The 26,468-nt window shown below is 48.3% G+C and overlaps 1 long non-coding RNA gene across 1 annotated transcript; it reads right to left on the reverse strand.

The window, feature by feature from the left end:
- Positions 1-540: 540 nt before the first annotated feature.
- Positions 541-6,477, reverse strand: LOC116451713. The gene is made up of 2 exons (XR_004243307.1): positions 6,355-6,477; positions 541-1,377 (listed from the first exon to the last, which is right to left on the reverse strand). It is a non-coding gene; the product is annotated as an uncharacterized LOC116451713 (long non-coding RNA).
- Between the last annotated feature and the right edge of the window lie 19,991 nt (positions 6,478-26,468).

Below are 26,468 nucleotides of genomic sequence, written 5' to 3' on the forward strand. Positions count from 1 at the left end.
TGACTGCAGCACGTGAAGAAATCCATGGAATAAAACCTTGGGGAACACGTTTGACCTTCACATAACCAAGTGGGTCCCTGGGAAATCTGGAAAACACAGGGCCCTGCAGATGACTCGGGGTTTTTGTTTAAGTGGTGTTCTGGCAATGAAAGTTTATAACTGTTCAGGGAAGGCAGCTTAGGCCATGGAAGAAGTGGGAAAATCACCAAAAGATGCTGGAGGATCTCTGGGATTAACATTTCTGAGGGGGGAGGGTTTTCCTGGATGCAGAAGTTTCTCTAGATACAAATACTGAGGCAGGAAACAAATCTATTGGTGGGAGCTGCCTCTCTGGAAACCCAGCAGGACAGGATGCAGGCAGGGAGTAAAAGGAAGTAAAGAAGCAGTTAAACCAAATAACGTTGTAATATGGAATGATGGGCTTCTGGGAATGACGGGGCTTGGAAAATAACAGGGGTTTGCTGCTAGCCAAGCAACTGTGACCACTTGTTCTCTCCAAATCACTGACATGAAAGGTTTTATTTCCTATGGCACATTTAATAAAAGTCAAGGCCAAATTTTAATTTTGGGGCACATGGAAGTAAATACTTACAGTGTAAGGGATCCACACAGACCTTTTCTTTACATAAAACCACAGAGCATCCTCCTCCAGCCTCCCTGGGGGACGGGCTGGAGGCCCAGCCGTGGCAGGAGGGCTGCAGGTCCCTCCTGCTCGTGTGCCTGCAGGGACTCAGCAGAAGTGGAGTGGCACTAAAGCATGAGGCTCCCCATCCCTGCACAGCTCAGTTTGTGCCTCACGGCCCCGCTGAGCCCTTCCGAAGGAGTGACTCCAGCTCAGGGCCATTCCCCCTCCCCTCCGGAGCAGTGGCAGAGCTCCAGCTCTGATCCCACAGGGATCTGCTCTCCCGGGCCGGGTGCCAGCCCTGGCTGGGGCCCAGCTGGGATCGGGGTATGGAGGAGCAGCGTCTCTTCCCAAACACAAACACCCTCCGGGGAATGCCCGCCTCAGCTGCGCTGGAGATGGGGTTCGATAACGTCACTCTGGCTGCCGGCCATCCCCGCAGATGATTGATTATTTTCTGTAGGAATCTGCTTTTTAAGCTTCTCCTGGAGCGCTGCGGACGGTATCGCTCAGTGCTCGGCACTGACAGGACCCATCTCAACCTCTGACTGCGTGCAGAGCTGCAGGCCTGGCAACAATGCTCGGGTCCCCTCTGCTTAATGGCCAGGGTTTGGAGCTTGTACCTCTCCCTGCTGCGTTGCAAAAGTAGAATTTGGAGTAATTACTGCGTGTTCTCCTTTCCTTTTCCTGAGTGCATCTGGCAGGGGGGATCCAGCCGTTTTATGTTTATTATAAGCTGTCGGTGATTGCCAGAACTGTGGAAGGATAAAAGATGAGTATTAGAGACCCGAAGGGTACCCAGGGAAGCCACCCTTCCCTCAGGCAGGTGTAGGGCAAAGGGACTGGCCCTGCCCCTGGGGGTTACTGCTCTGTCCCAAAGCTGGCCGTGCCTCAGTGCAGACCCTCCCACTGTGTCTGAAAACAAAGGTGCTCTCTGACCCTTGGGGTGATGAACATTACACAAAAACACGACCTTTTCTGGGTCCTATGCTCAACGTGCATTGATCTCAGTGCAGCTTTGGACTCAGCTGCTGTAAGGATGTTATTTGAATTTGGAAGCAGCATTATATTTGATATAAAATAAAGAAACTCACTTTATTTAGTGTTTAGCTGCCTCCCAGCCTTTCCCAGCTATGAGAATATTATGATTACAACAGCATGAGCTGCACAACGCAGACTTTAAATCAGTGTAAAGGTGCTGTGGACTAATCTGTTGATTTCCGTATGGGAACAAAATTGTATCACGAGAGAGCATCTTCCTACTGGTGTAATTCCAGGCACAGTGCTGTTTTCAATAATGTAATGATGATAATTGATGGTTTAAAATTGACAAGGTCAATTTATTTGGCAGTCATGCATTTGGCAGCCAGCTTGACAGTATGAAGGATTGACACAAAATAGGGCAGAGAGATCCTGTCCTGCTCCCAGGTCTGAAAACAGCCCAGGGTCTCAGTGCTGTTTAGTCAACTCCTTGGCACATCTCCCAATTCTGTTCTCCAGCCAGGTGTGCCACATGACAAGCTGAATTGCATCCCCAAATTGTAAAACCCTCCAACAAAAGGTTTTGCTGCGGTGAGTGAAGCAGGCAGTGTGCTGCTATTGTCATTCCAGCCTGTTTTACTGGGGTGTCTGCAGGTTCCCAGCGTGAGGGCAAGATGATCATCCAGTGGATGTTAATGTCTGGAAGAAATACAGGTCCCAGTCCAGCAGTTGTTCTGCTGGTGTTGGATGCTGAGCCCTGGACAGGAATGTTCTGGGAGCTTTCTCTCAGCTCAGAGCAGAGGGAAGAGAATCTGCCTTCTTCCATTCCAGCAGTTCCCACCCTTTGCAAACCCAAACCATTGGCTCTGCACTGTTAACAGGGAGATAAGGAGATAGTATTAAAAAAAATGCCCTAGGGTATATCACCGTGTCCCGAAGCCATAGGGAGGAGGAGGAGAGAAGCTCCAGCAGGCAGGAATTGTGCAGCAAGATTGATTGATTTAATTATTTTACAAACTCTTTTAGAGACTCTTTTCTTCATAGTCTAATTGGACAAAGGATCAGCCCCCCCTTGGGGGTGATTGGCTAAAATCCTAAAACATCCATTGTCAAAATATTTTTCTACTATACCATAAACAAGACTTTTCAAGGTTGCAGGTGGCTTGGTTGTTTCCATACTCTGCTACCTCTTCTGTGAGACAGAAAAGTCTCTCACAGAAAATAGCAAGAAAATCCTTGCTAGCAGCATTTTTGTATCCACAAGATAACAACACGTTCGTATCCCAATCCACTACAAACTAGGATCGGGTCTTGCCATTATAGGGTGGCCCTGAGGCAGGAGCATCTGTACAGCTCAAACCCCACAATCAGCAGTGATTAACACCAGTAAATCCTGCAAACCATGCAAGGATGGCAATGAGCTTGGCCCTAAGTAGAGCACCATCCATTTAATTTACAAAGTTTCTAATTCATCTCTGAAATTAAATTACTTTCTGTTCTCTGCCCAAGAAACCAGCACACATTTATACACTTTTTGCACTTCTGTGCTCAGGAGGGGAAGTGAGCCCCCCAGTCTTGTAAAAAGAGATGATTTCATCCACAGATTTTGGCCAGTGAAAAGAGATTCTTTCCATTTTTGCATGTTAGTTTGTTTCAGTGCAGAAATCAGTGAAGCAGATGCAACAGCCCCAGTTGCATTCAGTTTAGGAGCATGTTCTGAATGATGATGAAAGAGAAGAAATGTGTTACACTGCACTGACTAAAAGGAGATGTGGTGGAAGGGTACTGGATGCCAAGCTTGCTGGTTTGATTTGTAGGCATACGAAACAACCTGCCAGTTTCTTCAACCAAGTACACAAAGTGCTGAAATCTTGGTTGCATATTCTGTGTTTCTGTTATCACTGGAAGCAGTTTTATCAGACTTCAGTCCCCAGGGTACTTCAGAGAGCTGAAGGAATGCAGAGCTCTCTGAAGGTCATTTGCAATCTCAGCTGCAGCACTCGGGGGCTGCTGTCAGCTCTTATCACGGCACTGATGTGCATCACTACAGTTGTACAGGGAGATGGGAGAGGTGTTGGAGGTGCTCTGGAACAGGAGCAGGAAGTGTGGCTTTCATGAGAAGGCAGAAGGGCATTGCCCTGCCAGCCCAGACGCCGTCCCCGCTGCAATGAGATGCAATGACTGTGTGGTGATGGGGACTCCTGGCACTGAGGCAGGCACCTGGAATTCTGTCTGCACCACTGGCAAAGGTCCAGGGGTGCTTTGGGAGGGCCAGGGAGCAGCACATTGAGATAGCCCTGTGCTTGTGCCAAATACTCTCTGTGGCACTGGAACAAGACTCAGCAGAGAGGCTCTCGAGCCTCCACTCTGGGGGGACATCTCAAGACCAGTCTGGTTAAAGCCCTGAGCAGCCTGGCCTGCTCTCACAGCTGGCTGGCTTAGAGCAGCAGGTGGAGAAGAGGAGGTCCCTTCCCACCTGGATTGTCCTATGAGGAGCTCCTGAGTAGGCTCTGCTTGAAAATGGAGGCATGGGGTGGAGAGTTATGGGAAGAGGAGGTGGTCAGATGTCCCCTGACCTCCGAGTCAGCACAGTCCCTTGTGCTGACACCAGAGAAGTTCGTGCAGCTGCACATCCACATTGTGGGGATTTTACAGTTATGCCACAGTAAATCCTTACCTATTTTCCATGGAAACTGCTGAAGTCCCATTTGGGGTCTGTAGGGACTGTGTGGTACCACACCATTGGACTGGTGCTGTCCCAGCAGCCCAGGGGACTGTAAGGTCTGCTGAACTCCAGCCACTCTGCTTTGGAACCTGCACTCAGCAACTCCACCTGCCGCTCACAATGGTCAGTTTTTGTCTCTTATTTTCTCCAGTGAGAGACAGAAATGTTCAGCTGATGCCCTTCTCTATCACAAACCCTTTGAACAGGGTAGATATTGACAGCAAACTACTGGAGAACTGGGAGCAGGCACCAGTAAATGCATCTCTGTGGGCACTTCCAAGAAATCCTTAATGGCTGTGATGGTTTTAGTCACTGAACTGCATTTTATTACTCGGGATGTGGGCAGTGTGTTACAGATGCACTCGGGACATTCCTGCATGAATGAGTGCATCCAGCTCGCTCCAAACTTGGTCTTTTGCAGGAGCTTACCAGGAAATGCTTCTTGCTTCCAGTTGTATCCCAGACAGTAACCAGATGATTTCAGATCTGTTCCTAATTGCTCAAGGAGTAATTCATTTCCTGAATATAGTAATTAAAAGCATAGTCTTGCACTGCTTTTTTGGTGGTGTTAAGAATGAGGTGTAATGGCCAGGGATTCTCCTTGAGAAATTCCGATTTAAATTCTGATGGGTCAGGCTGTAGCCAAACCGGTGCCATCCCCTTGGATCCAAAGTCTGGATTGCTTTGATGGGAAGTTTTGGTAGGCTTTGAACCAGTTTTGTACTGGTTTTTCTGTCAGACTTTAAACAATATCTTAGCAAGGCCTGGGTGAAGGAACCCAGAAGGAAGATTGATGCTTGGCTGGTTACAGATGTGTCCTGGGGCCCTGAGTTGCACACAGCACTGCCCACGAGTGCCCCACCTTATCTGCAGGTGCTTCTGAAAGGGGGAATCAAAGCCACCACCACGAGTTCTGGGGGAACAGCTGGACCTCGTAAGAGCTGCAAAAGAAGATTCCTCTGAAGTACACAGTGCCCTTGGAGAGCCATGTGTGCAGAGCTGTGAGGGTCCGGGCAGTGACGTGGGCAGTGACAGCGAGGTGACTGCTAAATATTAATTGGGAGAGTGGCCCTTGCCAAGAAATTCCTCGTGCTCATGTTACCTTCTCTTCATGCAAAATATTTACTGAGTTAGAGCAGAGTAGCACAGTTTAATTTACTGTATTTATGTGGTTGTTGTGCAATGGCTTCAAGAGGAGACAGAGCTGCCTGGAGCCTTGGACACGAGGTTGTGCTGCTCAGTGAGGGGTCCCCACGTCACCTCCAGCTGAGGAACTGCTCTAACGCAGGTCTCCACCTTTTGCTCCCCCTTGTACTCAAACCCCTTCCCATTAAAACATCCCTATTTTTAATTTTTACCTGTCAAAAGTGTGAATGCAGTTGAAAATGCCATTATTTGAAAATTTGCTAAGCACATCTTATTGAAACACCTTTGCCATTATCTATGGCTCATCAGACTCTGGCATTGATCAGTACCAGCATTTTTAGCAATTGTTCTGAATTTGTAGGATTATTTAAATTTTAAAATTTAAAATATGAGCCTCATATTAATAGAAATGGGTGCGCATCATAGTCATTAGAAGTTTTAAATGTCAGATTTTTGGTGTACCCAGGAAAATATTTGGTATTTTACCTTCAGATAAACCCAGAAGATTCCTCCATAAACACAAAAGCCTCAGCTGTGTAATCCATAAAGCACAGGTCTTTTCCAAGATCAGCCAGCACATGTTTGAAGCCCAAAAATACAGGAATCTGAGGTGGGTGCATGGAGCATAGTGGGCACCAATGGGGCCTGGGGGAGAGATCCAGCTGGGAGGAAGGAGACCCACATGAGGTGGTCTAGAGATGTCCGAATTCCCCTTGGATGGCAACTGGATCCCCAGATCATGGTTTATCTGTCAGTCCCTGACACTGTAATAACTCTTCTGCTTAAAGTTCCTCAGAACAAATTGTTCTGAAGTTGAAGATGAAATTTAGGATGAGAAGAAATATTAGAAAAAGGAAAACCCTGGAAAAATACCACTCACCTCCTCTTTTGCTAGTGCTTCATGTCCAGAGATTTGTGGGGAATCCTGCGGCAGGGGCAGTGTTCATTCTGAGCATCTCAAACCCACCCACCAGCACTGCTGCACCTCCACCAGGCAGTGGGGGCTCTGCTTTCATTTTCCCTCTTAAAACTGTTTCCATTCAAAGCCCTGGAGCAGCTCTGGGAATTCCAGTGCAATGGAAAATGACCCCCAAGCTGCCCTCTGGTCATTCCCTCGGCGTGGCACCGCTCTTGCTGGGGCTGCCCCTGTGCCCTGCCCACGCCTGAGCCCAGCTCCTGGCAGGGAGTGCTGTGATCCACAGCCTGGGCCGGCTCCCAGATCGAAACGTTTTCATGAGGGGAACCCCTTTGTGTTTCTCATCTGGTTGTCAAACAGGACCTGGCTGCGGGCCTGGGCCTGGCACCAGATGAAAAATGTGCACTTTAAACATTTCGTACTGACACTGATGGGAATGGGCAATTCCTCAGCACATTTTCTCAACGTTTTTAAACAGTAAATGTCAACCCAAGGGCAAAGCGAGGCAGATTTCAGATTAAAGGGACGGGGTTTGCTTAACGTTTATAAATCCCTTGGTCCCAACCTCCTCCGTGTTCCTCAACACGAGAACAAGGAAAGGCTGCGTCGAATGCAATGGGCACTTCTGTCAACACAACTTTTTCCTTTAATGCTGTGATAGAAAGATTTCCAAACTAGATTTTTACAATGGATTCAGGACTTGGCATGCCAGGGAGAATCTAGTACTCTCCCCAGAAAAGGTAAAGGTTTGTGTGAGAAGACCAATAATGTCAGGCGAAAGAACCTTTCATCCCCAAGAGAGCTAAAATATTCCTCTGTTTATTTTTCACCCCTTATTACTTTTCCTGTCTTGGTTTAATCTGTAGTGCTGAAGCTTGTCAGCACCTATAGGCTTTCCTTCAGGATTGATGTCTTGGGAGCAGGAATAAAAGCAATTTCCATGTGGTGTCTCCCTGTCATGGCTGCTCCCTGCAGCCTGTTGACTTTTCTTTCAAAAGGCCCAATTCTCTCCCCATATAAATGGAACAAAACTTAATTGGAGTCTGGAGCTTTGTGTTCCTTAACACCGAGGCTGAGGCTTCCGTCACTGAGCCCAGTGTTCTGTCACTTGCAATAAAATCTTCCAGTTTCTGTTGGGTCTCTCATTTTCCACAGAAGAAACGTCTCAGAAAGAATGATTGCCTCGGAACACTTGCCTTGATTTTGACTCAGTAGAATCTTAAAGCTACTTCAGATGTAAATTGTTGAGTTTACAGCTGAAGGGAGAAATTGTTCTAAGGAAGAAAATGAACCTTCTATTTGGAAAATTAATTCTCAGAAAAAAGCATTGCTCATAGTTTTTTTTCCAAGTGAAGTGATTTCTTGAAACATCCCCTGTGTGCTTTCCATTGTGTCAGCTGGCACTGCCACACACCAAAGAAGTTTCTCAGGAGGCTTCCAAGAAGCTTTGCTGCACCATCTCTTGGACAGGGCTGTAGAGCCAGGTTTGCTCAGCCCAAATGGGACTTTTAGGCTTTCATTTTTGCAGGGTTTGGTTCCCCCTCTTGTCCTTAGCAGAAGTTTCATGGCAATTGCAATGTAGGGCATTTCTGACCTTGTGCCACATGCAGTTTCTGAAATGAAAAGCTGTGAGCTTCAGTTCTGGGGACCTCAGCTCAGCATCACCACCAGTGCTCAGGTCAGTCACCACTTTCCTCAGGACTGATGTACACAGCTTTCTTTTGCTTTCTTTTGTCATTTCACTGAGAATGAACCACTCCAGTTTATTGATGCTGATCACAACTACAACAAGATTTCTTTTCCTATTGGAGAGAGAGAACACAACCCCTGGAAAGCCTGTGAGATGCCGGTGCCAGACAATGCATTCTCGTAATGCTCATGTAATGTATAACCAGACCTCTGAATATTTGTTAAAGACCATTTGTGAATAGTGAGGTGAGGACATTTTGCATTTGGGCAGTCAGAAGCTTTAGAAAGGTGCTGCAAGGGAAGATGTCAACACTGCTGCAAAGTTGTGCTCTCACTTCACAGGGCTTTGAGGAGATGCATTCTTGGGTCTGGTTCATGTGGGCTCATTTCTCTGACTCAAATTCACTTTGAATTTGGGCATCAAAGGGATTTTCAAATTCTGGGTCAAACTCATTAAAAACCCCGAATCTCACCTGGTTTCAGCTCTGTAAATCACAAGAAAGAGTAAATCTGCTGCTCTGCTTTGGATACCAACCCATAAATCACAGGGTGGGGGTACTTGAAGCTTGGCCCAGAACCTCTCTGTCCAAGAGTCAGCTATTGCTCCAAAAGTTCATGACTTTGTTCTAAGCAGGCTCACGGATGTGGGGAGGTTCAGTGGCACATGGAACACATCAGATCTTTGGGAGACTGCAAACACAGCACCCAGCTTTTGGATTTGGGATTTTGCTAGCAGAAAGCTGCATCTCTGAGACCGAGCCCAGCTGCCTGATCAAAGACTTTTCCAGAGCTAAAAACCCCAACCATCCCTTCCCTGTCTCTCTGGGGAACCAGGGCAGCACAGGGACCCCTCTCCCTGCTCCCCATGGGCTCCTCCAGAGGAACGGGGGCTTTCCCAGAATTCCTGCCTGCCTGTGGCTCCTTAGCCAGTCTTGAAAAAATGTATTTTTTATTGAATGTTATTCTAACCATAAAACTTTTAAGCTGTTCAAATACTTTCCTTTGTACCGTAGACATCTGAGACTACGAGACATTAACAAGTAAATGTACTTTTTTTCAGACTCCTTCAATCTGCTGAGGAGTTTTCTTTGGACTGATCTGCCCTTGCCTTGTAGCAGAGGAAACAAGACTGAGGTCTGATATCAGATCTCCTCGGTAGCTGTCTCCCCAGATTGGAAATGTAGGTGTGTTTTACTTTGAATTAAAAAAGGGACTTTATTCCTTGGCAACTCATTTGCTCACTCAAGATCCAGAGATATTTAAAGCCAAGAGATACCATTCTGATTCTCTTTGAATCCTCCATTAAGCCTGTAAGCCTTGCAGGAGCAGAGCACATATTTTAGTAAGACTCAGCTGAAAGATTTCAGAAGATGGAATTCAGCCTTTTCCATAGTTATTTTATAATTAATATAATGAACTCTTTGACTCCTGCCACCTCATGTCTGCACTCAAGCCACTAGAGCTGACTTTGTATTCTCTATATTTTTATTATTTTTATAATGGCTTCATCTGTAACTGGGCCAGGAGTGAACCGTTGTGAGCCCCTCTCCATCACGTATGGAATAAGATAAGGAGATAAGGGATGGCCCCAGAGGGCACCTACATTTTAACCCCCAGCAGGGTAGCTGAAGTAGTTGTCCTCTACTCTGCTGGACAGGGTGGCCAGAGGTGAGGCTTTGGGCCTGTGTTCATTATTTATCCAGTTTTTGTGTCTCTAGGTGTGCTGTAGTGCTGCCTTACTATCAAAGGCAGGGCACGGAATGAGGATTCTTTGTGCATGAGCTGCTTTCTTTAGACTTTAATGTAAAAAGGTTCTCCATTGTATATAGACAACAAAATCTTTAGTTCTTACCCCAGTGAAAATCGAATATGTGTGCATTTAATGCCCAAGCACTTAAATCATGTTACACAAATGAAATACGGGACTAGATCAAATCAAAATATGTTTTTATGTTATGCTGACTACACTGAACTTCAGAGCCTGCTCTTGACAAAACATCATAAATTGCTGACACCCATCACAGAATCCCAGAATGGTTTGGGTTGGATAGGACCAGGTAAGAGAACTTCAGCAGGTGCTGCACACAGTGGTCAGTGGTGGCCACTGCTCTTTTCTCAAAAATAGGACAGGTTTAACCATGAAGGCCAGTTTTTCCTCCAAGAGGACTGCAATTAGAGCTCTAAAGTTACACCTCAGAAGCCTTTGCAGTGTTAGATTTTCATTGCTTTTTGTTTAAGAGAGGTTTTTTATATGTTGTGTAGGAAGTTCAGTGTGTTTAACACCCGATGCACTCTGTGTAACACCTGATAATTGGCATTTGACTTTTTTGCCACTTCTCCAATGGGAAGTGTTTGAATTTTTGAATTTTTTACCAGCCATTTGCTTACTCAAGTGCTACCATAACAGATAGAAACTATTGCTTCCCTTTGATCCAGGGTGGTGTTTTGTGAAGTCTGTTTACAGCAAGGTCTTTAATTTCAAGCCCTACAGTCGATAGCCTGTTACCACATAACGCTGACACAGATCTTGACACGTAACCCTCCAATTATTTTCCATGCCACAGATGTTAATATTTACCAGGTAGAGTCAACCTCCAAACCACAGAGCGCGGTTTGCATTGTTAGTGGTATGAATTATACAGCAGCTAAATAAAAATGCTAACCTTCCACTAATGTAATTAGATAAACAGATCTCACTGCTGAGCACGGCTCAAACGTTCTGTACATGCAGAACTGTTTCTGAATTCGCTCACACGAGACAGCGCTGCCGGGACCTCGCAGCCCACATCGCACACGACAAGGTCTCGACGAGCTGTGACTGTGGGAAGTCTCTGGGGCTGGAGTCACCAGGACTAATCCTCTGTGCACAGGCTCCCCCTGATGGAAATGAAAAATACTAAACAATGCTCCTTCCCCTCCCGGCTCGGACAGGACTCAGAGCTGCTTTGTCGGAAGCCACTTCTCGTGTTTTGACACTCAGCGTTTGAAATGCAGATGATTTAAGGAACTGGCTGCTGCTGCTCGTGACACACGGGAATGATTGATGGCTTGTGTATGCTCATGCTCAACATGATTTGAGCTGCTTTCACATTGGGAATTTCTTGTGGCACCTGTCAATGAGGAAGGGAAGTTCTCTGTGTTGAAAGAGGGCCTGAGGTGTCACAGTGACAATTGTGGCCCTGCACAGACACCCCAGCAACCCCACCCTGTGCACCCCTGGCAGCTCTGGCAGCCTCGGGGCCGTGCCCATTCCCTGGGGAGCCTGGGCAGTGCCCGGCACCCTCTGGGGAAGGACCTTTCCCTGCTCTCCAGCCTGAGCCTGCCCTGGCCCAGCTCCAGCCATTCCCTGGATCATGCTGCTGGTCATGAGAGTGAAGAGGTCAGAGCTGCCCCTCGGGATGATGTTGAGGACCACAATGAGGCCTCCCTTCAGTCTCTTCTTCTCCAGCTGAACAAACCAAGTCTCCAGACCCTTCCCATCCTCATGTCCATCCTTTAATGTTTTTTTTGTATTGTGGCACCCAAAGTGCCCCAGCACTGGAGGTGAGGCTGCCCCAGCCCAGAGCAGAGCGGGACAATCCCTCCCTGGCCCAGCCTGATGTCCCCAGGACAGGGATGTCCCTCCTGGCTCCAGGGCACTGCTGTCTCACATCCAACTGGCCATGGACCAGCATCCCCAGGTCCCTTTCTGCAGCAGAGGGGAAGAAAGTGTAATTAATACCAGAGCCAAAATATGGCCAATATACACCTTGTTTCAGTGCAAGTTTTGGTGGGTAATTACTCTTCCCTAATTCTGTGGAAGTTAAAATGACTTTCAGTGTTACAGAAGGAGAGAGGCTCCTACAGCAGCAGAATTGTTCCCTTCTCTAAGCAGAGTCTGAAAAGCCCTTTGGTGCGGTAAATATGGCCAGGGATGGTTACTGGGGTAGGCAGGGAGGTTGCAGGTCTGGGATCCCTGCACCAGGAGAGGTTTTAGGGCAGGACAGGGCACGGAGGTGCCCGGCCGTGCCCGGTGCCCAGCCCCAGCAGCAGCCAAGGCAGGCTCATTACGCCTGACATCCTTCCCTCAGCACTAATCATTTTTCCATTTCAACAACGGCTGTTTACAGCAGCTGCTGCCTTATGTTTGGTTTGATCCCAGTCCAGATTTTGCAAGTGATTAAAATGCTGCTAATAAAGATATTTTAACTAGGATTTGCATGTTGACTTGCCTTTTCCAGCTACAAAGATCTCACCACTGCTGCTTTCTGTGGCTGCCTGGCATGGCTGCCTGGCCACTCCAGGGGTGACCTGGTGGCCTCCACCCCATCAGTGCGGCCCCAGCCAGGCTGTGCTCCCCTCTCCAGGAGCAGCAGGGAGGTGTGGGGAACGGCTGGATTCTGGAAGGAATCCCGGTGCCCTGTATGTGCATGATAGGGAGTTTATCTTACACTCATTCCCTTGTGTGTTCCCTTGGTTTACCACATACTCGGCTGATTCCTGTTGGAATATTCTAATTGCATTCATATGCTCTAATAGCAAGGGCAGTTACACATATTTCCAGATAAAAGCCGTGCCAGTGCCGAGGGCTCTGGTGCAGCCTTGTATCCCCAGTTACACCAGACACCGGAGGTACGGAACAAGGAGACTTTCCTGCCTTTTTTTAACAATCCTGTGGAGCAATAACCAGCAGGTTTGCAGAGTCACTGGTGGAGGCTGCGTGGCTTTCCCCCACGCTCCCTCACCACCCAAAATCTGGGATCGTGCGCTAGCAGAGCCCGGGGGGTGCAGGCTGGGAGAGCGACCGGGTGCCGGGAGCATCCCAGCACGTGTTTGGGAAGGTTTGACAGTGCCAGGGGCTGCCTGGCAGGAGGGAGAGAGCAGCAGAGGGTGCTCTGGCTGCACCAGCGGGCTGCAGCCTGGGCAGAGGGCGTCGAGCGCAGTGAGGAGCGGTAGCGGCTCCGCATCCCAGCGAGCCTCCCCTGCTCCCCGCGTCTCCTCAAACCCCCCCTCCGCCCATGGAAACTCTCCCTTCTGGACTGGGAAAAAAAAAAAAAAAAGAGAGAAAAAGAGGAAAAAAAGAGCTTTTGGGAGAGTGCCAGCGATCAGCGAGGGGCTCGTGGGTTGGCATCTGGACGTGACACTCGAGCAAACCAGCTCCCCTGGAGGAGTGCGGGGAGCGCTCCGTGTGACTCAGGCATTTTTAATTACTGATACAGAAGAAAGCAAAGCCCGTGGTGGGTTTTGTTCAGCCCTTCATTCATGCCTGAAACTCCAGGGTCATGCTATTGGCTTGGTTTGAACGACCCCCAGTACACAGTCCCTTCCAGAGAAATAAACTGTGTGCTCATGCCAGCCCAAGGCAGGGGAAATGAATAAAAATTTAAGGAGAGAGAAAATTCATGACAAATAAAGGTTCAAAATACTGTTTAATGAACACACTGCTGATGTAACTGTTATTGGAAATTCCCGCTGAAGGCTGCATGGTTTGCCAGACAAAGCCCAGGATTAAGATTGGGTTTCCGTGGCAGATTATCTGCTCTTTTTATATCACCTCACATCTCCTTCCTCTCTTTCTTTTTGTCTGTCACACTCAGTTAGCTTGTAAACCCTTTAATTCTGCTCTGCACATATCCACAGCCTGCCTTGATGGAGACCTGACTTGAATTATGCCTTGTACTGCTTATACAGTACTAATTACATTAATAATAATTGACTTGACTGGGCTTTGGATCAACCTCTGAAGGAATACATTTGCATCTCATTACTTACCCTGGTGGAGTTCTGCATGTGTTTGCAGAGGCTGGAGGGCCTGGAAGGGGCCCATGCAGACACCAGGAGGACCCCTGGGCAGTGGTGAGGGACACAGGTCCAGCCTGTGGGAGAGCTGGAGCACCAGGAGCTGTTTTCAGCGGGTTTGTGCCAGGATGCTTTGGATGCCACTCTCTGGAAGGTGCAGGTCCAGCTGATGGGAAACTTGTGGGGCACCTGCCCATGAAGGGACCCAGGCAGGTTAAACAGGTTGTTTTCCCCTTTCTCACAGCAGAGGCTTAATCTCCTGAATTCTCGGAATTACAGCTAGAAGTGCTCCAACAGATGTTTTAGATTTGCTCCATCAGGACTGGGCAGGCTGCGGGCAGCCTGTGTTGTTCAGGGTGTCAGTTAATCCAAAGGACAATGACTCCATCAATCCAGCTGAGGGATTTGTTGATTCAGTGAGTGTTTTGTTGACATGGAATTGTTGGGTCAGATACTCACACCTGAATTTCTTCTGTCTCCCTGAAATACCTCAGTCTCTGAGCTGCCTTGCGGGATTGTGTGACCCCCTGAGTAACCAGTGGAGAAGAAAATACATCTCAAGAGACACTTTTAGTCCTGGTGGACACAGACTCTGTGGGAATCAGGGTGCTGCAGAGTGTATCCACAGCAGACAGTCTTGCAGCAGTAATGTCATCTCTGAGTGTCAGGAGAGGCTGGAGGTCTTTGGGGTTTGGTTTGCAGCGTGCATACAAACACTGCTCTTTGATATCCACATTGGTCCGGGGGGAAAACTGCTGGGAAAGAACCTTTGATTTCAGCATTCTGAAGGAAAATATGCATGTCTGAGTTCCCAGGACAGAGCAAAAGCAGGCAAGCCGAGGCCTATTTAGGAACAAGACATAAGAAGAAATAAGAGAAGTAAGGAAGAAATGTGAAGACAGAAATATTTAGCAATTTTTCTTTCCTTCAGTTATACCTGGGAACTACCTCAAAGCCAGAGGGAAGGCCTGAGAGTGCACAGGAGATGTTTAAGCCATAGCAGAAGGAAATAACGAGTGTCAGTGTTCGTGGGGAACCCTGGGTAGCACTCAGCTCCCCAGGTAGGAGTGTGAAGAACAAACACACAGGAGTGGAGGTGACAGCAGTGGCAAACAGCCATCAACAGGACAGGAAGTAAACAAGAACCTGAATGCGACAAATGAGACTTATTTTTCTCTAATGAGTCATGACTAAGAATGTTATTTCCTTTCAGCATTAGAGATCTGGATTTCTACAAAGTTCCTTTTCTCATTCAAATGAGGACACATCAGTTAGGGTCTGTTCTGGAAACATTGATCAAAACCTTTACTGAAGGCCTCCTCCTGGCCTTCCTGGGTGCTTCCTGAAGGAATAGTCTAATCAGAGCCTCAGGGACCCAGGAGACTGGAAAATGGGTGCAGTGTGATGCCTGTTATATGCTTTGTAAAATGAGATACTTCGCTATTTTAAACCTTTGAATGTTTGTGGCTGTTACTCACTAAAGGCAGGGTGGAAAGCCTATGAAGGTGTCCCAGCACTGGTTATGTTGGTGTCTGGAGCTGAGAAGTTAAATTAAGAGATTATCCCTCTTGGGTTAATTAAAAAGCATTTGTTGGTCTGGCCACCTTCTCTCATACCTTGATTTTCAAATTCTCATTAAGCTAATAAAACAGGCTGACATCCTGCCTGCTCCACAGCCAACAGGAGATACATTAAGTCTGTATTTCATTAGCTAACAATAAATACATTGACCTTATCATATGACAGCTTCTGGATATTAACATTTAGCCCCTCTTATCTCTGGTACATTCTCCTAAGGATCTTGATGTACTTTCAAATAGAGTCAGTTTAATCCCACTGTCCCTTTGTGTGCTAAAACTGTATCATCAAATACATCGAAGAACTGTACATTGGGGAGCGTTCCGTAACCCTCTACATTTGTTGCAAAGCATTTTGCAAAATGCAGATTTCATTATCACCGTGGCATTCACTGAAATTGAAATCTACTGATGGATCTAAAAGCTGTTCATTAAGCAAACACTATTCAGGTGAATTAAGCTACTTCGCTGACAATTATAAACTTGTGCAGCGTTTTTACTGATTATCTTAAGTAAAAAGATTATGTTAATGGACTTTTATGCTTGAAATGGTTGAAAGAGAACGAAGTGATTTAACCATATTTTAAAGGTAAAAGATTTAAAGGTAAAAGGTCAGTTTTAGTTTCAGCATTCCAAGGTTTCCTGGTTCAAAAAGAGAAATCCCAGTCATCTGTAACTGCTGCTCCCTTGGACCACTCAGGGGCTGGACTGCTACGTCTTCATGGAGGAGTCCAGACTCTTGAGATGGCATCATTACAAACCCCGTGTCCAGCAGACTGCTCCAGGGAGAGACAGGGACACACCGTTTGGGACTAAATAATATCTTTTCCACACGAATGGAATTTCAGCTTCCAGACGGAAATCCCAGTGCTGAGTGTGACAAGCTGTGGAAGGCACTGACTCCGTGGCGCTCTGCTGCCTGCTGAGGGTGCCCCAACACAGGCACTCCTCCTGCTGGGCTTGAATATCCCAGAATCAACTGGGATGGAGAGGACCTTTGGGATCATTGAGCCCAGCCTATGACCTGACACCACCCCGTCGCCCAGACCATGGCACTGAGCGCCACATCCAGGCTTCCATTAAACACCTCCAGGGATGGGGATTCCACCACCTCCCTGGGCAGCCCCTGCCAATGCCCAATCACCCTTCCTGTGAAGAAATTCTTCCTGGTGTCCAGCCTGACCCTCCCCTGGCACAGCTTAAGGCTGTGTCCTCTTGTCCTGTCCCTGTTCTCTGGGAGCAGAGCCCGACCCCACCTGGCTGCCCCCTCCTGTTGGGGAGTTATAGAGAGTGTGAGATCTCCCCTGAGCCTCCTCCAGGCTAAACACCCCCAGCTGCCTCAGCCACTCCTCACAACACTTGTGTTTCAGACCCTCCACCAGCCTTGTTGCCCTTCTCTGGACACGCTCCAGCCCCTCAATGTCCTTCCTAAACTGGAGGCCCAGAACTGGACACAGCACTCGAGGTGTGCCTCAGCAGTGCCGAGCACAGGGGAAGAGTCACTGCTCTGGTCCTGCTGGCAGGAATATTCCTGATCCAGGAATAGATGTATTTGCAGTTTGCTCCTTATCCCTGACTGCCTGTGGGCCGGGGAGATGATGGTTGTACTCTGGCTCCTACTCTGGCAAGGCTGTAGTTCATGACCTCTTGTTTTCAAATTTCACAAAGTTCAGCTGAGTGACAGCAAAACACAGACGTGGATGCTGCAGGCCAAGCTCCTCACCCTGCAGGGCTGCCAGTGCAGTGACTGCAATCTGTGGTGTTTGTCTGGGGTCTGATGAGAAAATGTAACCCTATAGCCTCTGTGTGCTGATAGGAATTCTCCTGCCTGTGTGGTATGAGGGGAGAGCACAGCCAGTATTTCATGCGCTCCTCCAGCAGCGAGTGAGTGAGTCATTTCCTACCGTCCCTGGGAATTACCCTCTGTGCATTCTGGGCATCTCCTTGGTCACTCAGAGGTAAGGACAGGCTGCAGGCTAAGTGCAGAACGGCTTCAGTCCCATCTCCAGGTCGAATGGAATATTTTGACAGTGTATTTTATCTCCCCTTCATGAACCAGGCTTTATGGCTGCACTCACCTCATCCTTGGGAATGCCTCTGAGGCTGAATTTGTCAATTGCTTGCTGCAGGAGAGCCCTAGAGAGCATCTCCATAGCACTCCATCTGCTGCATCCTCAGGGGGAACATGAGAGCATCCTGCCCTTGAAGTGACCTCTGGCCACCTCTGTGTGTGATGTGCCAGGCCCCTCCTGGGGGCACTCCAGGCCAAGGGATTGGCACGAGCAGCACCTGAGCGAGGGGTGCCCCTGGAGCAGCACCTTTCATGCAGGGATGGCTTTATAAAGTGTTGCCAACATTTGACAGCTGCTGCAATCTCTCTCTTGAGCTTCTGAGAGCTGCCACAAGAGCCCTGAGAAAATGATATCTTCATCTGGAGGGGGTATGGACAGTCATGGTGTGATCCTTACCACAGAATCCCAGAATGGTTTGGGCTGAGGGGACCTTAAAGATCATCCAGTCCCACCTTGCACTATCCCAGGCTGCTCCAAGCCCCGTCCAACCTGGCCTTGGGCACTTCCAGGGATGCAGGGGCAGCCACAGCTTCTCTGGGCACCCTGTGCCAGGGCCTTCCCACCCTCACAGGGAAGGATTGATTCCTAGAAAGAAGGAATGGGAAGACAGCTGCAGGGAAGAGTGATCAGGGGCAGCTATGGGAATGGAAACAAAGGTGACAAGGAAGAAGGTTAAGCATGACCATGTCTTGTTTTAGGATAGAAACACTTCTATCCAGCATCCACCAGCTCCAGGCAGCCTGTTGTGATGCAGGAGCAGGTCCTTTTTGGTAAGAGAGCAGTAGGTAGGGGAGCAGGTTGCCTAGCTCGGACCACTGCCTTTAGAGGGCCTAATACCAAGCTCTTCTTGGCCCCAGAGCAGCAGCTGTCTCCAGCCAGCTGTGGAGCTTCATCCAGAAAAGATGAAATGTGAACATTTCCCTGCCAAGCAAATATCTTCCACCTGGCACCCACCAAGTGCCTACCTGTGTCTGCTGCTCGTCCTGACACAGGACCACAAGCTGTAAATGATCCTCGATTCCCCCGAGGGAGTGTCCTACTCTCACTCACAGAGTTGAGAGAGAGCACCAAGGAATCCATTTTGGGGTTGGAGGGTGTAGGGGACAGGTCTTGTGCGCCAGGGAGTGGCATGGCTGTGTGGGGTTGGAGCATCCCCAAATCATCCTGGACCCCGGAGAGTTGGGGCTGTTGTGTTCTCTGCTGCCCCTGCTGGGTTGTGCTGCAGGAGCAGATGGGGCTGTGGTGCCCCAGTGCCCCGAGCTGCAGATCACTCCAGCAGATGCCCAGGCAGAACACACCTGATTATTCAGCTATTTCCTGTCACAGCAATCTGTGTGAGAGTTCGTGAGGCAGCACGGAGACGTGTGACTTGCAGGTACAGAACAATGCAAAATTTGTTCCTACAGTGTAAGTCAATTTCCATGTACAAACCCTCCTCTCCTCGTGCCACACTATATCAGCCTGGAGCCGGTGGAAATCATGTGCTGTTAGGAGCCTGTGAGAGATTTATGCCATGGGAACAATGGAAGCCTGTTGTTTCGATGAGATGATATATGCTGAACGTTTTCAGACTATATATTTAACTAGAAAAAGTTTCAAAGCTCTGATATATGCAATAGAAGACTCATTATGCTGTACAGATTTGTACTCTCCCTAGTCTGATCTGATTGTGCCTCTACATCATCTCCTGCCGTCTGTCAGTGCCTACTGGAGTGCTTGGAGCTTGGGACTAATCCAGAAGGGAGGGAGAACATCCAGGAGGGAGTGTGGGATTTTCTGCTGATTGACTGGAATGCAGCATGAGGCTGCATGTGCTGCACTGAGGGGACAGCTTTGGAGAGGGCTTTAGCTCAGCCTGGGAGCTGGGAGAGGTTTGGAAACAGCTTTAGCTCAGCCTGGGAGCTGTAAGTTGGACAAATGGGAGAAGAAAACCCCATCACTCAGTGTATTTGTTTAATATGTAAATGTACATAAAGTCAGTTGCCTAGGTTGGTAAGAGTTTCAAGTGTCACACTTCAGCCGTTCTGTGCCTCAGGCTGCCCACCTGAAGAAGAAGTTTAGCAGCTCTTAACTACCTCAGGAGCTGCTCCTGACACAGCAAACCCATGGGCATGAAGTATTCCAGTATCCTTGGAAAGAAGCCTCTCATTGGTTTTTCTTTTTAGAAAAGTCCTGGAGAGGCTTGGCAGTGTCTTGGGACAAGAAGAAATTCTTGGCAGATGCCTCCCCAGGGCAGCTGAGTGCAGACCTTGTTCCCTTTTGCTGCTCCGTGTAAATGAGAGGCTGGATCGGGACTGCAGGGCTCCCGGGTTGATCAATGGCCATGATGTCATCCCCAGCTGGGACATATTTTACAGAGGATTGCACTTGTCCCTTGCCTCACGCTCCCAGGGTTCCTGTAATTAGGGCCCAGGCCACTAATGAGCACGTCTGAGCAGCAGAGAGCCAAGCGTGCTCCAGTGGGGCGGCCGCTCTCCCAAATCCGATGGCACGTGGAGCTCATCCCAACGGGCAGCTCCATCTGAATCCTGGTCTTGGCAGGCACTGGAACCTGGAGAGCTGCTCTGCTGTGACACTGGGGCAGGGGCATGGACGGTTTTCTTGTTCACAAGCAGCTACACAGGGTCTGCCACCAGAGCTACACATCTGGGGAGCTCTAAGATATCCCGGGAATATGCGGCTGAGACACCACTGAGCATTACTCAGGCACTCTAAAAAGGAGTGCTGTTAATAGGTTTCATCAGAAAATGCTTTAAATTTTAAATATCATTTTTCAAAAAGGGATTTTCCAGATTTGATGGCATTTTACCCTTCAGATCATTTGTTTTGTCAAAATCCACCTGCACTCCCTTCTTAAATTTGGTTTAGGTCCATCACACATGACCGGATTCAAAAATAAGGGCCATAAATTTTTTTCAGAACCAAGAATATAACTCTTCAGTACTTAATTTTTCTTCCTCAAAAGTCTGCTGGGAACTAACAGTATTAGGATCATGCAGAGAAATTTCAGGCTAGAAAAATTCAGTCTGTGAACGTCTAACTGTCATTGTCCACACTATTTGAAATGAGTAGATCTGAGGACTTTTAGATCCCAGTATTTTCACTATAATCAGAAATAGTTTACTGTAAAGTTGTTAAATGTGACCTCCCAGGTTGTTCCCAGGCTGTCACTTGAAGGGTTGCAGCAGCTTCTCTCTCTCAGTAGTTTTAAGTATTTTGAATTAAATTGCCTCGTCTTAGAAGCCAGCATGTGAAGATGGGAGAAGAGACTGTGGCCTAGTGAAAGGAGGAATATTGATGATGATATGGAATGGGAAGTGCAGGGAGATGGGCTGACCTTGTTTGCTTCTCTCAAGAGCCATTTGAAGGCCTGGGCTCTGGACAGTTCTTGCTTTCCCAAGCCTGTGTGATCAGCAGTGTGTTGGGAACCTTATTTTACAGAAAAGGAAAGCTGGACTTTTCAAGCAGCTCATCTTTCACCCAGGAACACGAGAAAGGGGAGAGATTCCCAAAAATGCTGGGCAGCCTTTGGAGAGCTGAGCCAGCGAGCCCCGGGCCCGGCGCTCTGACTTCATGTGGATCCTGCTGAAGAGGGGAAATTTGAGCTGAACTGTGTTGAAAATCTGTCCAACCCAAGCATTTTCAAGATATTTAGGCCTTGTTCCACTCCCTGTTGCAAGACTTAAGCGAGACAGGTTATAGGTTTCAATTCCCTTGAAAATGGTGGCAGGGAAACATCGAGGCCTGTTCTAAAGTATCCCTGCTCTGCATCCTCATCAAGGATCTTTAAAACCAGGCTGGAGAGTATTTGCCTAAAATCATGCAGCTTCAGAGTTGTATTCTTAATTGCCAGATTATTCCATTTCCCTATAGATAGCCACAGCATAAAATAATGAGATGAGAAAAAAAAATAATTAGATTATTCTCTTTAGAAATCCCTTACAATATGTGAATATGGCAAAGGCTGGGGTGTGGCCTGTTCTGCTGTGCTTCTGAGAGATAACCAAGTCTAACAACTTGTCTTGGCTCTTGGCTTCTCCCTGAAAGCCTGGACTTTTGGGTTGGAAAAGATAATATCCTAACCATATGTCTAATGATTGATTCCTCTGGATGTATGTTCAGCATGTGCAATGCTCTCTTAAGGGAACAAACACGGATGTGGTTGAGTCAGCAGCATGGGAACACTCATTTAATCAGTGTTTTTTAGTCAATATTTACTAATAAGACAAAACTTTTTGCTCTGTGGGGAATATAACACTGTATTTCCTAATATAATAGCTTATGGATAAAATCCTTATTTAACCCCTTACAGGTTCTCCTCATCACTAATACAAATAAAAATCAGTTTCTTTAAAATGTCACTTGAATTTGATCTATTAATAATATTTCTCTAGAAATTTTCCAGTGAATAATTTTTAGTCATCAATGATTTTTACTTCAACTTAATGATCTGACCTCATCATTAATGTATGGTAGAGTATCATTTGTGAGACCAGACGAATTTTAGTTAGAGTTGGACTCCTGGGAGAGCTGGAGTGTGGGGTTTTCAGGATAATCTTGCAGAGATCATGTGAACTCCCATCCTCTGTTCCTGATCAGGCAGCAGCCTCCAGTGCCTTTTAGACTTGGTTCTTAATTTGCTCTGATGTTGTTGCAAAAAAAAACCAATGTCAGGATATATTAAAAGTGCAGGAGAGTCCTGCTGGTGGCTGATGGATCCACACTGCCCACCTTGAGAATATTCCAGGCATTGGTGACCCACTGCTCCCTTTTGGTTTTTTGTTTGCAAAGTTTAAGGGTCTCAGTATGTGCCAGAGTGCACCAACATCCAGCTTAGTGTGAGGGCTGGGGAAAGATGTGTTTTACCCAGAAATACAATTTTGTGTTTGACTCAACCATGGCTCTCCTTCAGCTCTGATACATGAGCCCCATGCACGCTGCATCAGGGTGAGAAGGATCTCTCCCCTTCCCTTGCCCTCCTTCCCCTGTCAAAGCCATCCTGGTGCAGCCCTCAAACTCTCTGTGGGAAAGTGGAGCAGCTTATCCCTTGTGTAGGAAAACATAGAACTGGAAATCAAGGTTGTGCCTGGGAAATAACACTAAATGTGAAAGCATGCTGGGGTAGCCAACTCAGTTTTGAATCCCTCAGTCTAATCTTGGAATTTTACAGCCAGTTGCATTCAGCAAAGTATCCCTGGGATGTGCTGTGTGCAACTCCAGTGCTGGAAAATAGATGTTTGCAGACTGAAATGAGGGCTACTGGAATGAATCTCCATGTGAAACAGGAACCCCTGTGAGTGCTGGGTTCGGGCGGTGCCATCCAGGTTTGCTGTTGTCTCCTGGATCTGGAGACACCTTCCCAAGTGCTGCAGAAGAATGGGAGATTGGGCAAAACAATGGCAAGGCCACAGCAACAAGCAACGTGCTCTTGGGGAGCACAAGTCAAATCATTCTTGTCATCAGACATCCCAGTCACCTGCCGGGATACCTGGGGGAGAAATTAGGGCAGCCAAACACATATTGTTTCTTTTGTTGGAAGTGCCAAGCTCGGTGGAGATGAATTGGCCATCTGTTCCCTCCCAGCCACGCTCTGGCAAGCCGTAAAGCTCCTTTTTATACCTTGCCACTTTCCATCAGTGCTAACAAAAGTCAGGGGGAATTGTTTGGTTTTTCCTCAGAACATTCTGCCCTTTGACAGTGTGCAACCAAGAGCCTTTTCCCACAACGTGTTGTTCTCCCTGTGGCCCCGCTGTGTTTGCACAAGACATTCAGGTACCTTATCTCCGAGTGGGAGAGTAACCAGACACCTCCTCAGGCCTGAAACCGAACCCCTCAATGGACTGCCCAACAAAGAGCTCTTGTCCAAGCAAACACTGTTCATCCTGGTGTCAGTCTTCGGCTGCCACAGTCCCCACGCTTCACCCTGCAGGACAGGCCTCAGCTCTCCATTGGGGTCACGGCCTCCTCCCCAAATGAGTCATTAGTTACATCCTAATTGATGCTGAGGGCTGCAGGGGCATCTTCTGACAGGCTTTGGGAGTCCCCCAGTGCCTGCATACTCAAGCTCTTCTTGTATCTGATAAAGTGTGTGTGATTTCCTGTGCCAGTCATTGTCATCCCATTGTCATGGGATGGTTTCATCCATGTGGGAACGTGGAATTCAGCCTGTGTGCGGTGCATCTCACAGAGCATTGTACGTTATACAGGACACATAAATCACGTGTACATTAACTGGTGCCTTACTCTGCTGAGCTTTTGTCCATGAGAACACCGAGCTCTGTCTCCCTGAGACCCCACTGTCCCCATGGCCACTCAGGGCTAGGGAAGAGCCTCTTGGGGAGGCAGAGGGGACAGGAGTGACTCTGCCTTCTGAGAAGATGAAGCTCCTGTCTGGAGAAACAGGTTTGTACATATCCAGATTTTCCGAACTCCTGTAAATACTTTTACTAATAATTCTTTACAGTGTTTTTCCCTTCCTGAATGGCTGTGCCTGAGTGCAGGCCAGCCAGCTGAATTCTCCTGTGTTAGCTTTGTGTAGGTATGGATTTTGAAACTCCATTTTGCTAAACAAAATTACCTCTTTAAAGACATTTATGAGCTTTGTAAACTTGTCAGTGAAGCCTTGCTGTGTTCAGTTTGATGTTTTTTTAGTATTGCTGGCAGAGAAACAAATCAGACACTGCTTGGTTCCAATGTGATTTCTTGCTGTAGAAATACAGAAAAATTATATTTGAATTTTCCCTCCAGATAGTTTTATTAGAGAGATACGAGGGAGGGTCCTAGGTTTGTGTTTCTCTTTCAGAAATTTTTATTCCAGTTTCCTTTCCTTGGCGTAGACATCCCATGTCCTGGCTGCATGGATGGGGAGCACTGGGAGCAGTCTGGGATTTTGGAACCCCAGCCCCTGGCCAGGGGGTGTTTTTGGAGGCTGAAGCCCCCCATATTCCCCCTGACAGCAGCAGAGCAGTTTGCTGTCAAAAGCCCATAAAGTGAAGTAAGCAGCATCAAACAAATGTCCTGTGAGAACTGTCAGGCCATGACATTATGGAATAAATAATCCCAGCCTATTGAGATACCTAATTAACTTCTGTATGATTGCTAGAGTACGATTTAGTGTTTGGGTCCTGGAATGGAGCCAGGGAATATTTACTTCCCATCTCAGCACTGCAGATTGCTGCTGGCAGGTAACTAAATCCAATAATTAGCAGAGCAGGGGAAGGCAGGCCTGCTGATTTCTCTCCAAATGGGTGATAATTGATCAGATGAAGGGAGGTGTAAGAAAGACTCAGAACTGGAGGAATTTGGAACTCTCTGGCTTGGGCACAGTCCCTGAGTCCCACAGCAGGAGAGCCCCTGCTCCCTGCAGCCCAGGTGCAGCACCGAGGCAGTGGAGATGTGCACACTGCAGGGGAATTTGATCCAAAGGCAGCCTCTCTATTCCAGAAGGACTTGCAAACCCCTGTGGCTCAGCCTTCCCCTCCCTGGCTTTGGTGCAATTTGCCTTTGGTATCAGTGAAGCAACAAATGTAATGAAGTCCCTTCAGCTGAGTTTTGTGATCTGGGTTTTGTGTGTGCTACAGAAAAGAGACATACTGTGATTCTTGTTTTGCATCGATCTGTTAGACAAAATAAATAGCTCTGGGGTACTTGAAACTTGCCTGGCATTAATGAACACCAAGGAGTTGTGCCAGAGCATCGCTGGTAATGCACCAAAATGCCCCAGTTTTGTATTTCACCCTGAAAGGTTCCTAGAGCTGATCACACAGAGCTGAACCCAGCCAGCAGCTGCAGCACAAACCTCTGAGCTGAAATCCAACACTGACAGCGAAGTCCAGCCCGATGGGTGGCAGGGAAAATCACTGCAGAGGAGAAGGGCTCCTCCAAAAAGCGTGCTGGGCTCTAATACCGACCTGTCTGCTTGGATTATCTGCACCAGGGGCTTTGGCTGGGACTCGTGGTAAAGGCAGGGCCAGGCAGAGCTGCTGGTGCTGTGCTCACTCCCATCCTTGGAGCAGCATGTGGGAGGGAATTTTCTTTTCTTGAGTTGTTCCAGGCTCCTGCAGCCAGCAGAGAAGTTACACTTACCCTGCCCTGAACCATGGCAGGCTGGTGGGCAGTGGGACACAGCATGTATCCTGTCCCTGTATCCTGTCCTGGCATCCCATGCCTGCATCCCATCCCTGCATCCCTCCCCTGCATCCCATCCCTGCATCCCTCCCCTGCATCCCATCCCTGCATCCCATCCTCCCCTGCATCCCATCCTCCCCTGCATCCCATCCCTGCATCCCATCCCTGCATCCCATCCTCCCCTGCATCCCTCCCCTGCATCCCTCCCCTGCATCCCATCCCTGCATCCCATCCTCCCCTGCATCCCATCCCTGCATCCCATCCTCCCCTGCATCCCATCCCTGCATCCCTCCCCTGCATCCCATCCCTGCATCCCATCCTCCCCTGCATCCCATCCTCCCCTGCATCCCATCCCTGCATCCCATCCCTGCATCCCACCCTCCCCTGCATCCCATCCTCCCCTGCATCCCATCCCTGCATCCCATCCCTGCATCCCATCCCTGCATCCCATCCTCCCCTGCATCCCATCCCTGCATCCCATCCCTGCATCCCATCCTCCCCTGCATCCCATCCCTGCATCCCTCCCCTGCATCCCATCCCTGCATCCCATCCTCCCCTGCATCCCATCCTCCCCTGCATCCCATCCCTGCATCCCATCCCTGCATCCCATCCCTGCATCCCATCCCTGCATCCCACCCTCCCCTGCATCCCATCCTCCCCTGCATCCCATCCCTGCATCCCATCCCTGCATCCCATCCCTGCATCCCATCCCTGCATCCCATCCTCCCCTGCATCCCAGCATCCCTCCCCTGTATCCCTTGTGCGGCATGTCCCTGAGTCCTGGCATTCCTGGGTGTATTTTCAGAGCCTGGCTTTGTGACAATGATTTGTGTGT

Source organism: Corvus moneduloides, chromosome 15, assembly GCF_009650955.1.
Source record: "Corvus moneduloides isolate bCorMon1 chromosome 15, bCorMon1.pri, whole genome shotgun sequence".
NCBI classification, from domain to species: Eukaryota; Metazoa; Chordata; class Aves; order Passeriformes; family Corvidae; genus Corvus; species Corvus moneduloides.